We start from the raw sequence: 12,629 nt of genomic DNA, 5'->3' as shown, positions 1-12,629 counted from the left end.
TCATTGTACAGGTTATAAGTAACCAACAACATCAGTACCAGAATTAGGTCATTTTGACCTACATTTTTCTGCATGAATGACTTTGGTTAAATTGATAATGGAGGTTCATATTTCAGCAACTATAACTTATAGTGGCATGATAGTTAGTCAGTGGATACATCATGGGTAACCACAAACGCCTGTACCAGAATTAGGTCATCTTGACCTACATTTTTCCGCATGAGTGACTTTGCATAAATTTATGGTGGAGGTCCATATCTCAGCAACTATAACTTATAGTGGCATGATAATTTGTCAGTGGATACATCATGGGTAACCACAAACGCCTGTACCAGAATTAGGTCATCTTGACCTACATTTTTCCGCATGAGTGACTTTGCATAAATTTATGGTGGAGGTCCATATCTCAGCAACTATAACTTATAGTGGCATGATAATTTGTCAGTCTACACATCATGGGTAACCAACAATATCAGTACCATAATTAGGTAATCTTCACCTACATTTTCTGCATGAATGACTTGATACATATACAGTGGATTTGATTTCAAAATGCAAGTTCAAATTATTGCGACTCATAACACGTTGCAATATTCGCAATAATAAAAACATCACAATAATTTGTGAATTTACAGGGTATATGTATATATATATAAATGCCAATATAATCGCCAAGGGATTAGATATTAAGTCAGCTGTTCCATTTCTTTATTATTGTATTTCAGGATTGTTTCCATTCTTTTACAGATATTTTTGTATAATGCTTCAGTTTATCAGACAATCATTTCTTACTAACCACAGCGACAGCAGGCGAGACACAGGGTTGCGGGCAACCCTTACGTACTTTTTTTACCCCTTGACGTTGATGTTTTACATAATTTTCAAAATATTTAACTCTCCTAAAAGATGATTAGGCTTCTGAGTAACATTAAGGAAGACTTCAGGGAAGACAGGGCTTTTTTCACAAAAAACGTCATTTTTCGACCCATATTTGACCCCCCAGGGCAAAATCTTAATTCCAAAACCTTACTGCACATCTACCTGACACCACCAACCATCTCCCAACAGATGATTAGGCTACTGTGTAAAATGTAGGAGAAGTTCAGGGAAGACGGGGCTTTTTGCATAAAAAATGTCATTTTTTGACCCCCATTTGACCCCCCAGGGCAAAATAAAAATTCCGAAACCTTACTGCACATCTACATGACCCCACCAACCATCTCTCAAAAGATGAATAGGCTGCTGAGTAAAATGTAAGAGGAGTTCAGGGAAAACGGGGCTTTTTGTATAAAAAACGTCATTTTTCCACCCCAATTTGACCCCCCGGGGCAAAATCTAAATTCAGAAACCTTACTGCACATCTACATGATCCAACCAACCATCTCCCAAAAGATGATTAGGCTACTGTGTAAAATGTAGAAGGAGTTCAGGGAAGACGGGGCTTTTTGCATAAAAAACATCATTTTTCGACCCCCATTTGACCCCCCGGGGCAAAATCAAAATTCCGAATCCTTACTGCACATCTACATGACAACACCAATCATCCCCCAAAAGATGATAAGGCTGCTGAGTAAAATGTAAGAGGAGTTCAGGGAAGATGGGGCTTTTTGCATAAATAACGTCATTTTTCGACCCCCATTTGACCCCCTGGGGCAAAATCAAAATTCCGAAACCTTACTGCACATCTACATGACACCACCAATCATCCCCCAAAAGGTGATTAGGCTGCTGTGTAAAATGTAGAAGGAGTTCAGGGAAGACGGGACTTTTTGCACAAAAAACGTCATTTTTCAACCCCCATTTGACCCCCCGGGGCAAAATCTAAATTCCGAAACCTTACTGCATATCTACATGACACCACCAACCATCTCCCAAAAGATGATTAAGCTACTGTGTAAAATGTAGAAGGAGTTCAGGGAAGATGGGGCTTTTTGCATAAAAAACGTCATTTTTCGACCCCCATTTGACCCCCTGGGGCAAAATCAAAAATCCGAAACCTTACTGCACATCTACGTGACAACACCAATCATCCCCCAAAAAATGATAAGGCTGCTGAGTAAAATGTAAGAGAAGTTCAGAGAAGACGGGGCTTTTAGCATAAAAAACGTCATTTTTCGACCCCCAATTGACCCCCCAGGGCAAAATCAAAATTCCAAAACCTTACTGCACATCTACATGACCCAACCAACCATCTCCCAAAAGATGATTAGGCTACTGTGTAAAATGTAGAAGGAGTTCAGGGAAGACGGGGCTTTTTGCATAAAAAACATCATTTTTCGACCCCCATTTGACCCCCCGGGGCAAAATCAAAATTCCGAAACCTTACTGCACATCTACATGACACCACCAATCATCCCCCAAAAGATGATAAGGCTGCTGAGTAAAATGTAAGAGGAGTTCAGGGAAGATGGGGCTTTTTGCATAAAAAACGTCATTTTTTGACCCCTATTTGACCCCCTGGGGCAAAATCAAAATTCCGAAACCTTACTGCACATCTACATGACACCACCAATCATCCCCCAAAAGGTGATTAGGCTGCTGAGTAAAATGTAGAAGGAGTTCAGGGAAGACGGGGCTTTTTGCACAAAAAACGTCATTTTTCGACCCCCATTTGACCCCCCGGGGCAATATCAAAATTCCGAAACCTTACTGCACATCTACATGACCCCACCAACCATCTCCCAAAAGATGATTAAGCTACTGTTTAAAATGTAGGAGGAGTTCAGGGAAGAAAAGTGTGACAGACGGACGGACGGACGGACGGACGGACATGAGTAACAACAATATACCCGAACTTTCTTTAGAAAGTGCGGGTATAATGAATACTTTTCGGAACTAAAAAAAAAAAATTTTAAACCCCGCTCAAATTATCCGGATGATAATAGTTACACCGAACATGGTTTCGTAATTAAATTCAGACTGTATAACATCCGGTTTGAATACCACATGTGTTTTCTGACTTTTGGGAGCCAACTCTTGTTTTTTTTTTGGAACTTACGACTTATGGCAAGGTATAAATTAAATATTTTTGGTTCAAAACTTTGATAAAAGCATCGATATTTTTACAAAAAGTGTCTTCAATCTCAGCTTATCCGATTATTCATGAAGGATATCCTCATCAGAACAGATTGTACATAGCGAATAGCATAACCCCTAATCATATGCATGACGATGATATGGAGGGAAAATTAATATACATAAAAAAGTGAATGTAGGTGAAAGCCTGTCCTCTTTTCTGAAGAGATTAAGTTTGTTTTATTGCAGCCCGGAGGACCGGGCTGCTCTATACATATAAGTTTAAGTGTTGGTGTATGGGGATTGGTGTGGGAGTAGTTATGTATAGAATTAAAGGTTTTCTAAACATTGAAAAGATTGTTAATCAGAATGTTCGTTCCGTTTATAAATTACGAGATACATAATATATTTACTTCCATAAAGTTTATCTGTAAAAATGTATATGTTTTTCATATTTGATATATAAAGTTACTTATCATTTACTATCGAAACAACGACAGGTCCCTTTTTTCAGAATATCGAATTTTACTTCTCGGATAAAAACGTACTCTGCACAGCTAGTTCGTGTTTTATATTCTAAAATTGAAAATTAATACATTTTTAAATATAAATGATGCGTGTGTCTAACTTAAATTTATATTTTATGCAGCCAACATTTACTTGAGGAATTGATCAAGTTTAAAATGGTATCGTTTTTGATTGAATTTTATTCGACTACAAGTTTTTAAAAATATTTGCGACTATCGTCTCCATCAATTAGACGCATGCCTTTTTACACATATCGAAGCAGTTTGCTGATCAAGACTCATTTTCATCAAGGCTCATTTTCATTGTTTAGGCCATTCCAAGTTTTTTCTCTGTTTAGCGTCCACTCATCTTTCCAAAACCTACCTACCTTTTCACAAAAAAACACACAAACCAAAACAAAAAATTAATACAAGCTTAAAAGTCATAAAAATGACGTCCTTCAAATGATTTGACCTAACTAAACTTCTTTAATAGAAGAAATATCTATTCTTAAGCAAAAACAACGGATTAAATGCTTACAATACACCCAATATAACTTACTGTACAGATTTATTTGGAAAAATTTACAAAATTAACAAATTTCGACTAAATTTATCAATTTCAGGACTCCTGTTGTTGTGTGTTTTTTCTCATATGGGGTGTCAAAAACCAAGGCTCACTCGGACGCTAAACATAGAAAAAACTTGGAATGGCCTTACTTTGAAAATTTCCCGGGCGACAATTGATGGTTACATCAAAATTTTCTTGTTGTTTATTGAAATAGTTTACTGCTCAAAAGATTTTTTTTTGTAATGTCTAACCTGTTGAGATGAAGATGTAAAAAAAGAAAATCGTAATAGTGAATTAATATTGATAGTATGTCATGAAATGCAAATGAATCATCAGCTTGAATTATCAGTTTTTTCACAATTATTGACCTGAGTAGGTCAATGTATAGCAAATAATACATACTCCTTTCCATATCGCATCCTAGCCCGAGACACCAATTTCAGCCAGAGGGACAGAGACCCTAGGGCTGATATTGGTCGAAGGTCTGATACAGGATGTGATGTGGAAAAGGGAATGTTTCATTATGTTTATTACAAACTTGGTAATAAAATACAGAACACTTCAAGTTGAGAAGATCAAGAAAATAAGTAAATAATCATGCACAATAAAACTACTTACATACATGTACACGGTATTGTCTTACCGAACAGATTTAGCTGTCATTAGGTCAAAATTGCAAATAATAACATGCTTCTTATATCTGTATATACAGGTAACTCTTGATGGCTTGAACTTCGATTTCTCGGAAGTTCTTTCGCTTGAAGTGAGTCTCTTGTCCCGATTTTTTCCACTATATAACTAAGCAGATTTGCACTTGATTTCTCGAACTTCTGATCTTTCGAAACCCTTGATCCCTCGAAGTCAAAATGCAGTCCGCCAGTCCCACTGTGCTGTGAATTTTACCCTTGATACCTCGAAGTGGCTGTGTGTATACCAAGTTATAATGTTCAAACTTTTGCCATAACTGTATATCTGTGTGTCTGTCTGAGTGTCTGTTGTCAACTTAAACCTTCACCATAACTTTAGAACTATATGTCGAGATAGTGGCTTCATATTTACTTTAAATTAGTATGCATACTCCACTAATGAAGTGCTTTCAAAGGGCAATAAGGACAATGATTATGTGTCAGTGATCTTGACTGTGACCTGTATGCTAAAAAAATTGTTTTTTCGAACTTTGTTGCTGTGTTTCACAAGCGCATCTTGTTTTGTTGGTCTCTGACCAGTAGAGCTTAATTATGCGATAATAAAGCGTCCGGCGTCTGTCCGTCTGTCTGCAAACACTACTCCTTAAATTTTAGTCTGATTTCAATATAACTTGGCACACAAGTAGACTATAGATACTAAGATACATAATTCTGTGCATCAGTTTTTGATAAGTACAAACCAGTAGAGCTACAGTCTCGACAGAGACTTCTGGTTATTTTCTCTTCCATTCTGGTTGTTGCTACTGCTATTACATAATTAGTTTAAATTAGAATGCAATAGTACCTGGACATAATTTATCATTTCAGAGAGAAGAAAACTGTGTGACTTTAAAAGAAAACCAGTGAGATAAAATCATAGAAAATGTATGATGATTCAGGATGTGGTCATTTGGTAAGTGGTAATTCATTCATGATTCGTATGTATTTGACAATTGCCTGAAAAAAAAGATTCTAAATTTTATTTAAATACTGAACTGTGGTATATCAGCTGTGAGCTACAAGAAGTTTTATGTAAAAGCTAGGGCTAAAACAATTTGCCCCCTCCATGTTATGTGTGTATTGCTATGATTGACATACAATCAGTTCTCTAATACATACACTTCAATAAAACTTTGTCGTCTCGAACCTGAATTGAACAGGAAAAAACTCTGAGATCTCTCCAAAAATTTGAATGAAAGAAAGGAAATGCTTATTAACTGATTTCTTGCTGGTCAGTATTTTGATTACTTAAAGGAAGCTCTAAAAACTGCACACTAAAGAGTTCTACTTTAATATCAGTTAGTTTTATGAAGTTAGAGTGATCTGCCCATAGATTAAGATTATGAAAAATGTTATTTTACAGTCAGATAGATTATTTTTAATAGATTAAATTATTCTAAGAATTATTTAAAATAAAAAAAATAGGAAATTAATTATTTTCATAAATTTTTCCAATGTAAGTAAACAGCAATTATTTCTGCTTACAGATAGTCCATTGTCTTTGAAAATTTCTTGGGGAAATGAGGCACATACCGTATGTTCTAAATGAATAAAAAAGGCTCATTACGCACATATTTATATGAAATATGATAGATTTTTTTCTCTCCAAGGAATAATTTCTGCAAGTCACTAGGTTTTTAGAGTTTCCTTTATTTTAAAGATATTCAATGAAATTGTTTGAAGTATTAAATTTTGGTAAATTTTATGATACTAAAAGGTTATATGGATGAAAAAACAGCAAGACGAATTTCACATTCCTAAGAGTTTTCTCCAATTGTTGGCGTATCGCTCATTTTTCCCACTTTGTCCTTTGTAAGTTACTGGTTAATATTTTCAATCTTCAAAAATATTGGACAATTACAATCTGTATCTGTATTGGCAGAGTATGGGGGCAACATGAAAATCATAATGAATATGTTCATACTGATTTTATTTCTAAGATATTGTCCCTCAAAAACAGCGTCTTAAGCCGGTTGACCCCAGATCGACCCTGCGAAGGGGAATAACTTTTGTAAATGTGAAAATCCTTTATGGTATATCATATAGATCTAAAACTGACTGAATTTTGATCAGCCAATTTATGAACATGATGAATGGATTGTAAATAATGTTGGACAATATATGTAAAAAAAAAAAAGAAAATCAAATTACTTGTTTATATATACATTTGTGGTATCTCTCCCATTGAAGTTTGTAAACTTGTTATTTATTTCTTAAATAAACTGAGCGTACATGCAATACCGGTATAAAATTACTCATAAGATGCATGTATACTTTAACCATGATAAAATCATATGTGTCCAATGCAGCATATGATAAGTCATTAATATACAAGTACATGTGTTTCTATACTGTAATACATATATATATATTGCACTTTTTTTAGGTCCTGTTCTGTGGATGCCCTAAGACAGTGTCTACCCATCATTCCATCTGATATCACTTGTTCTGAGCATATTTCTCTCTCAAACTTAAACTACAGAGAGCCTGTGGATAGTGGATGAAGAGTGTCCTTGGACCAAATTTCTAGGTCAAAGGTCAGTATCAAAATCTACTGTATATCTTTATTTAAAATCGTAGTCCAGAGTATATTTCTCCCCTGCCTGGTGTAATCTAGCTTTTGTGCAATGGGGTGGACTACGTGGAGGGTCTGCAATGATCTTCAACCAATTTCTAGGTCGAATATCAAAATAAAAAAAAATCTCTCCCAAATATTTTGGTTATTATAAAGAGTATGTTTTCTCTCAAACTAATCAAACTTAAAGCAGGGTTCTTAGTATGAGATACATGTAGTAATATATTCTCAATGACATAATAAGGCTGAAAACATTATTTATATTAGGCCTAAAATAAAATATTGTTTGTTTGCAGCCGACCGACCCCCTGAAAATGCACCCGACCCAAACTTTTTTAAACCATTTTGTAATATTTTTTTTCTCTCCAATTTTTCAGGATATTAAAACTGTTTCATTTTCAATTTTTTTCTTTATCAGTCATACCAAGAGTGCAGCTTATTCATGTAAAGTAGGTCTATGAAAAACTTTATTTTATGTTATCTAACAAAGATCTGGAAATATTTTTTTTTCAAAAAAAAAAAAAAAATTGCCTACCTACCTACTCAGACTAAAAATTATAGGTCGGCAACTGCAAACAAAGAATTTTTTAAGCTTGGCCTTATGTAATTTTTTTTCACTTATCATAAAGCATTAAATATTAAAGAGATACATTAAATGCTGAAATCATATGTATCATGGTCATGGAAAGTAATTATTGATATTGGTATATTAAAGGACATTGGCTGATCTTTCAGATTTCTAAGTTATATTTAAGCATTATAATTCTGACATCATATAATAATTTTGTATGAATATTGCAGATCAAAGGTGATGTGAAGAAAACCAGGAAACTGATGTTGAAAGAAGTACTTAATGACCCTTATGAATGGACTTAAATGTGAAAGACTGTTCCATTGTTTATCTAAGATATATATGGATTTATTTAATATTTTGATATCAAAAAATTCAGTTACAGTTTTTGTACATCAAATGAATTATTAAACATATAAAATGGTAATGCTTTTTTCTTTTACATGTAATAAATTTTTTGATAGATTTTTAAAAGAATACACATTATTTCACATTGCTTCCTTTAGAAAAGTTAGGGAATGATTGAAGTTTCCCAGTTATTTCCACCAGGAATGGGACTCCAGATAATTCCACCAAGTTTCCGCCACACAGAAAGTGTTACACAAGTTCCATATAGTTTCCTGAGTCAAGGAAACTGCAGGAATCATAAGGTTTCACAAGCTTCCATGTAGTTTCCCATAAAAGAAAACGTTAAGATTCCATCAAGTTTCCATTCCACGGAAACCACTACGCTCATATTCCATATGGTTTAACATCGAGGAAACTTTCAGGAATCGCTTTTTCCATGTAGTTTCCCGTATAAGGAAACCTAAAGATTCCATCAAGCCACTGCGCTCCGATTCCATATGGTTTCCTGAGTTGTGGAAACTTTAGGACCGAGCTTGCCAAGTAAAAGGAAACCTAAAGAAGTTTCCATTCCACGGAAACCCCCTACGCTCCGATTCCATCAAGTTTCCTGATTCTGGAAACCAGTGGAATCTTCGAGTTTCCCATTACAGGAAACTACATGGATGTTCTGGAAACTTCAGGTTTACAGAGGTTTCCGTGGTTCGGGATACCTTATGGAATCGGAGCGTAGGGGGTTTCCGTGTCACGGAAACTTGGCGGAATAACCTAGCATCCGCTACGGAAACCACTGGGAAACATGATGTAAACTTGAGGTTTCCATGTGGTTTCCATAAAGTTTCCCGTGATGGGAAACCACTTTCACCCAGTGATGATAACGAGCACTTTAATTGATAACGTTAGTGTACCAGTAAATATTATGACAAACTTGCTGGCTACACTGTAGGTAATGTTATATAATGAAAATTCGTGAGAAACTGGAGTAAAAAGAAAAGTAAACCAAAGCCATTTAATAGCAGTTTGTGGGTAGCCTTGAGAATTCAGATAAACCAAAGCAGTAGGAAGTGATTGTATCAAATCAAGGTTAATAACCTTAGGAAAAAATCAAAGAATTTTTTCTTTATTGACTGCTGTCGATAAGATATTCGTTATTAAAAAGTAAGATATTTTCTTTCGTTTTTTAAACGAAAAGTTATTATGCCATAAAGTTACATCAGCTACAATGTAGACCATCTGTTATACGTTCGAAAATTGGCATTCTCTATATATATAACCCACATTAAATGCCCCAAGAAAAAGTACGGGATGTTATCAACATTAAAAACAAAAATAAAGAAATCTCTCTTGAAGAAGAAACCTTTTCGCTTAACTACATGTAATATTATCAAGAGTGTTTGAACAGCAGTGGAAAAATATCTTATTTTTGAAATCGACGAAAGGAAATTAAGATATTACCATCTTATCAAGTTTCTGCTAAACCTCTAAAGTATATGTCTTGATTCAGCGATTAAGAGATATTTGGGAAGTGGTGTTCGAAAAAAATCTTCTTGACTGCCATAGTTAACACCATTGGGTTTTTCAATTGTTTCTCTAGCTGTTGAGCATCATTATAAAAACTCTATTTAAAATAAATATAAATCCAGCATAGTTTTCATCGGAGATGCTGCATTTCTTTTTACCTTTGTTTAAGTAATACTGTAGTTTCATCAATATTCGTTGAGCACCAATTTTCAAGGATTTCATTGTTGACCAGATCCACGAATTCAAATGTTCATTGAATCAAGAAATATGATATTCATTTGTATAGGCAATGCATTTGTCCACGAAATTACTTGTCCTCGAAAACGTCTGTTTCACAAAATCCACGAAAATTAATGCCAACGAAAATTGATGAAACCACACTATATTGAAAAATAATTGTTAAAACAATGTTAATGTTTGATAAAAAACAAAAAAGAACGAACATAAAAAAAATTAAAATCGTGATTTGCCAGCAACGATAAATTGTTTAAGAAAAGCCTCCATAAAATACTAGTACATAATTACTTCTTAAATCTGTTTATTTGATAAAATATGAACACCTCGAATCTTTTCAGACACAAATTGCCTCACTTAAAAAAAGTTGCCTTAGGTTACATAAAAACAGTTAATTACTGTGGGAATTTTAAGCATCGTCAGGCAAAAAACAACACAGTTTTGATTAAAAAAGATAGGTATTAAATTCTTGAATTAGATTTAAATTATTGGCAGGTGTTGCAAGATCGTGAAAAAGCAAAGATAAATACAGGTGTAAAAAAAAAATCTAATTATAGTTTTGGAGGTCTTACCTTAATACCTGCAGATGTCTCCGGTTCATGTACGTTCCCTAGAGAAAATTTCAATCGACTTTAAACGGAAAGAATATTGAGAACTTGCAGTGCCCTTGTCCTGAATTTGTATTCCTTTTCTTCAATAACACTTGGTTCTAGTCTTTGTGTATGACATACCTCAAGCATTTAAATTAGTTTACTTAACACACGGGCCACAATTTGATTGGTTATGATGTGACTGCTATATTTGCGATAATTTCATCTTGTATATCTCATAGTTCATTAGGCTTGCTCTCTCTGATTAAGCCAACTGCAATTCTGGGGAGAGAGAGAGAGATTATTGTTTGTAATGTATGTACAAGCATTAGTTTGAAATTGAATGGTTTTTACAAATATTTTCAGTTGTATTGTATGTACCATCATTATAATAAAATAAACTTTAAAATGTTTTTGAAAATTCAACAGATATATGTCCAGTTTGTTCAGTGTTTACTTCGAATTATTTCATCCACATACCAGTACTTCAATAAAGAACATAAATCACTTAAAATTGATTAATTTGAAAAAAAAATGATATATTGTAAAGGGAGGCTCTGTAGAATTATAACTTCGTTTTTCTGTCAAGGTCGCGCTAGTACTATAGAGCAAGCGTTTTTACGATAGCGCCCTTTCTGGTACACTGCCTATGGAATGCAGGTCGCCGTTGTCGGAGCTTTTTTTGCTCTTTATTTCCATAATAAAGATGATCGGCGTTTGCTTAATGTCTTTACATCAAGTCATATTCTCCCTAAATGGTACTCATTATCAACAGAAAATTATTTAAACGACTGAGGGAGATTCTATTAGAGACCATCGCTATAGAAGTCAAAATTGCAGATAATGAAAAGGCATCATTGTACGGGCATCAATCACAGTATTTGGTTTCTTCAACTAAAAAACACTTAACGTCGAATTCTCAGTAGAACGATTTCATCAGTCGCGAGACATCGAACTGTGTTGAGCGCTATCAGATAGGTAATTTTATTTTTTATTATACAAACGCCGAATTCTTGGTTTGTCTCGAGGAACAATGATTATCTATCTGCATTATATGGCAATTTTATTGATACATATGTCAATCCAAGTGCATCGAGAAAATGCAAATTGGAACAAAGATTAAGCCGACAATGAAATAAAGTTTGACTTTTAACCGGAAAACGTCAGCCTAATTTTGCAAATTCTGATGAAATTGGGACAGGGAAAGCTTGAGACTTTGAAAGATGAAAAATAAATGATATTTTCGAAATATTCCAAGTGTAAAGACAAAACGATTATTTAAATTGTGATGGAATTAATTAGAAGTTAACTCGGCTAAACAAAATTCCATGTGATATTGTGGGTATTGAATAGATAAATGGTAATTCTTAAAGCTGCACGGTCTGCGAGTGTAATGATTTTTTATGTTTTTGCAAAAAGAGATTTTCGCCTAGATCTGTTTGTCATATGTTCAAATGACAAAAAATATTTTTTCTACAAATCCCATATTTTATGTAAACATTGTAATATAAAGAAATACAATTCATATGATAACAATAAAAAACCTCACAAATATTCAGCGAAAGGATCTTTCAAAATTGGTCGAGTGACTTACAGGTAAAAGACGCGAGTCCAAAGTTGATCTACCTTTTTACTTACGGCCTTCCAAACTTTAATTTTGGCTTTCCCAACATTAAAATTGTTAATTTCAACTTGAAACTTTATGTTTGTAACTGTAAAATTGGTTTTTTCAACTTTGAAGTTGTTAATCTCAACGTTACATGTACACTGTAATCTTTTCCAACTTTAAAGTTGGTACAATGCATTTAAATTATATTGTGTCATATATTGAAATGACTTACCGATCCAGGGAGTTCCTGTCAGACCAGCTGAAGTTTTTGTAGATGTGCTTTAAAAAGGATTTACCTCAAATATTGTATATTGCTGAAATAAATGTGAAAATTAAGAATGAATGTTGCTGAATAAAATTTGGATACAGGATTTATAAGATTCAATTTACAAACGATTTTCGATGA

At 34.1% G+C, this 12,629-nt stretch overlaps 1 long non-coding RNA gene across 1 annotated transcript; it reads left to right on the top strand.

Annotated features, from left to right (window-relative positions):
• The first annotated feature begins 2,931 nt into the window (after window positions 1–2,931).
• LOC134267307 (uncharacterized) lies at window positions 2,932–7,374 on the top strand. Its single transcript, XR_009992131.1, has 3 exons — window positions 2,932–3,011; window positions 5,607–5,691; window positions 7,165–7,374. It is a non-coding gene; the product is annotated as an uncharacterized LOC134267307 (long non-coding RNA).
• Window positions 7,375–12,629: the final 5,255 nt, after the last annotated feature.

This window comes from Saccostrea cucullata, unplaced genomic scaffold (assembly GCF_032062105.1).
Source record: "Saccostrea cucullata isolate Sc308-1 unplaced genomic scaffold, CSIRO_AGI_Scuc_v1 ctg1642, whole genome shotgun sequence".
Lineage (NCBI taxonomy): Eukaryota > Metazoa > Mollusca > Bivalvia > Ostreida > Ostreidae > Saccostrea > Saccostrea cuccullata.
The sequence above is the reverse complement of the archived record's forward strand: the minus strand, read 5'-3'. Positions and strand labels throughout refer to the sequence as shown.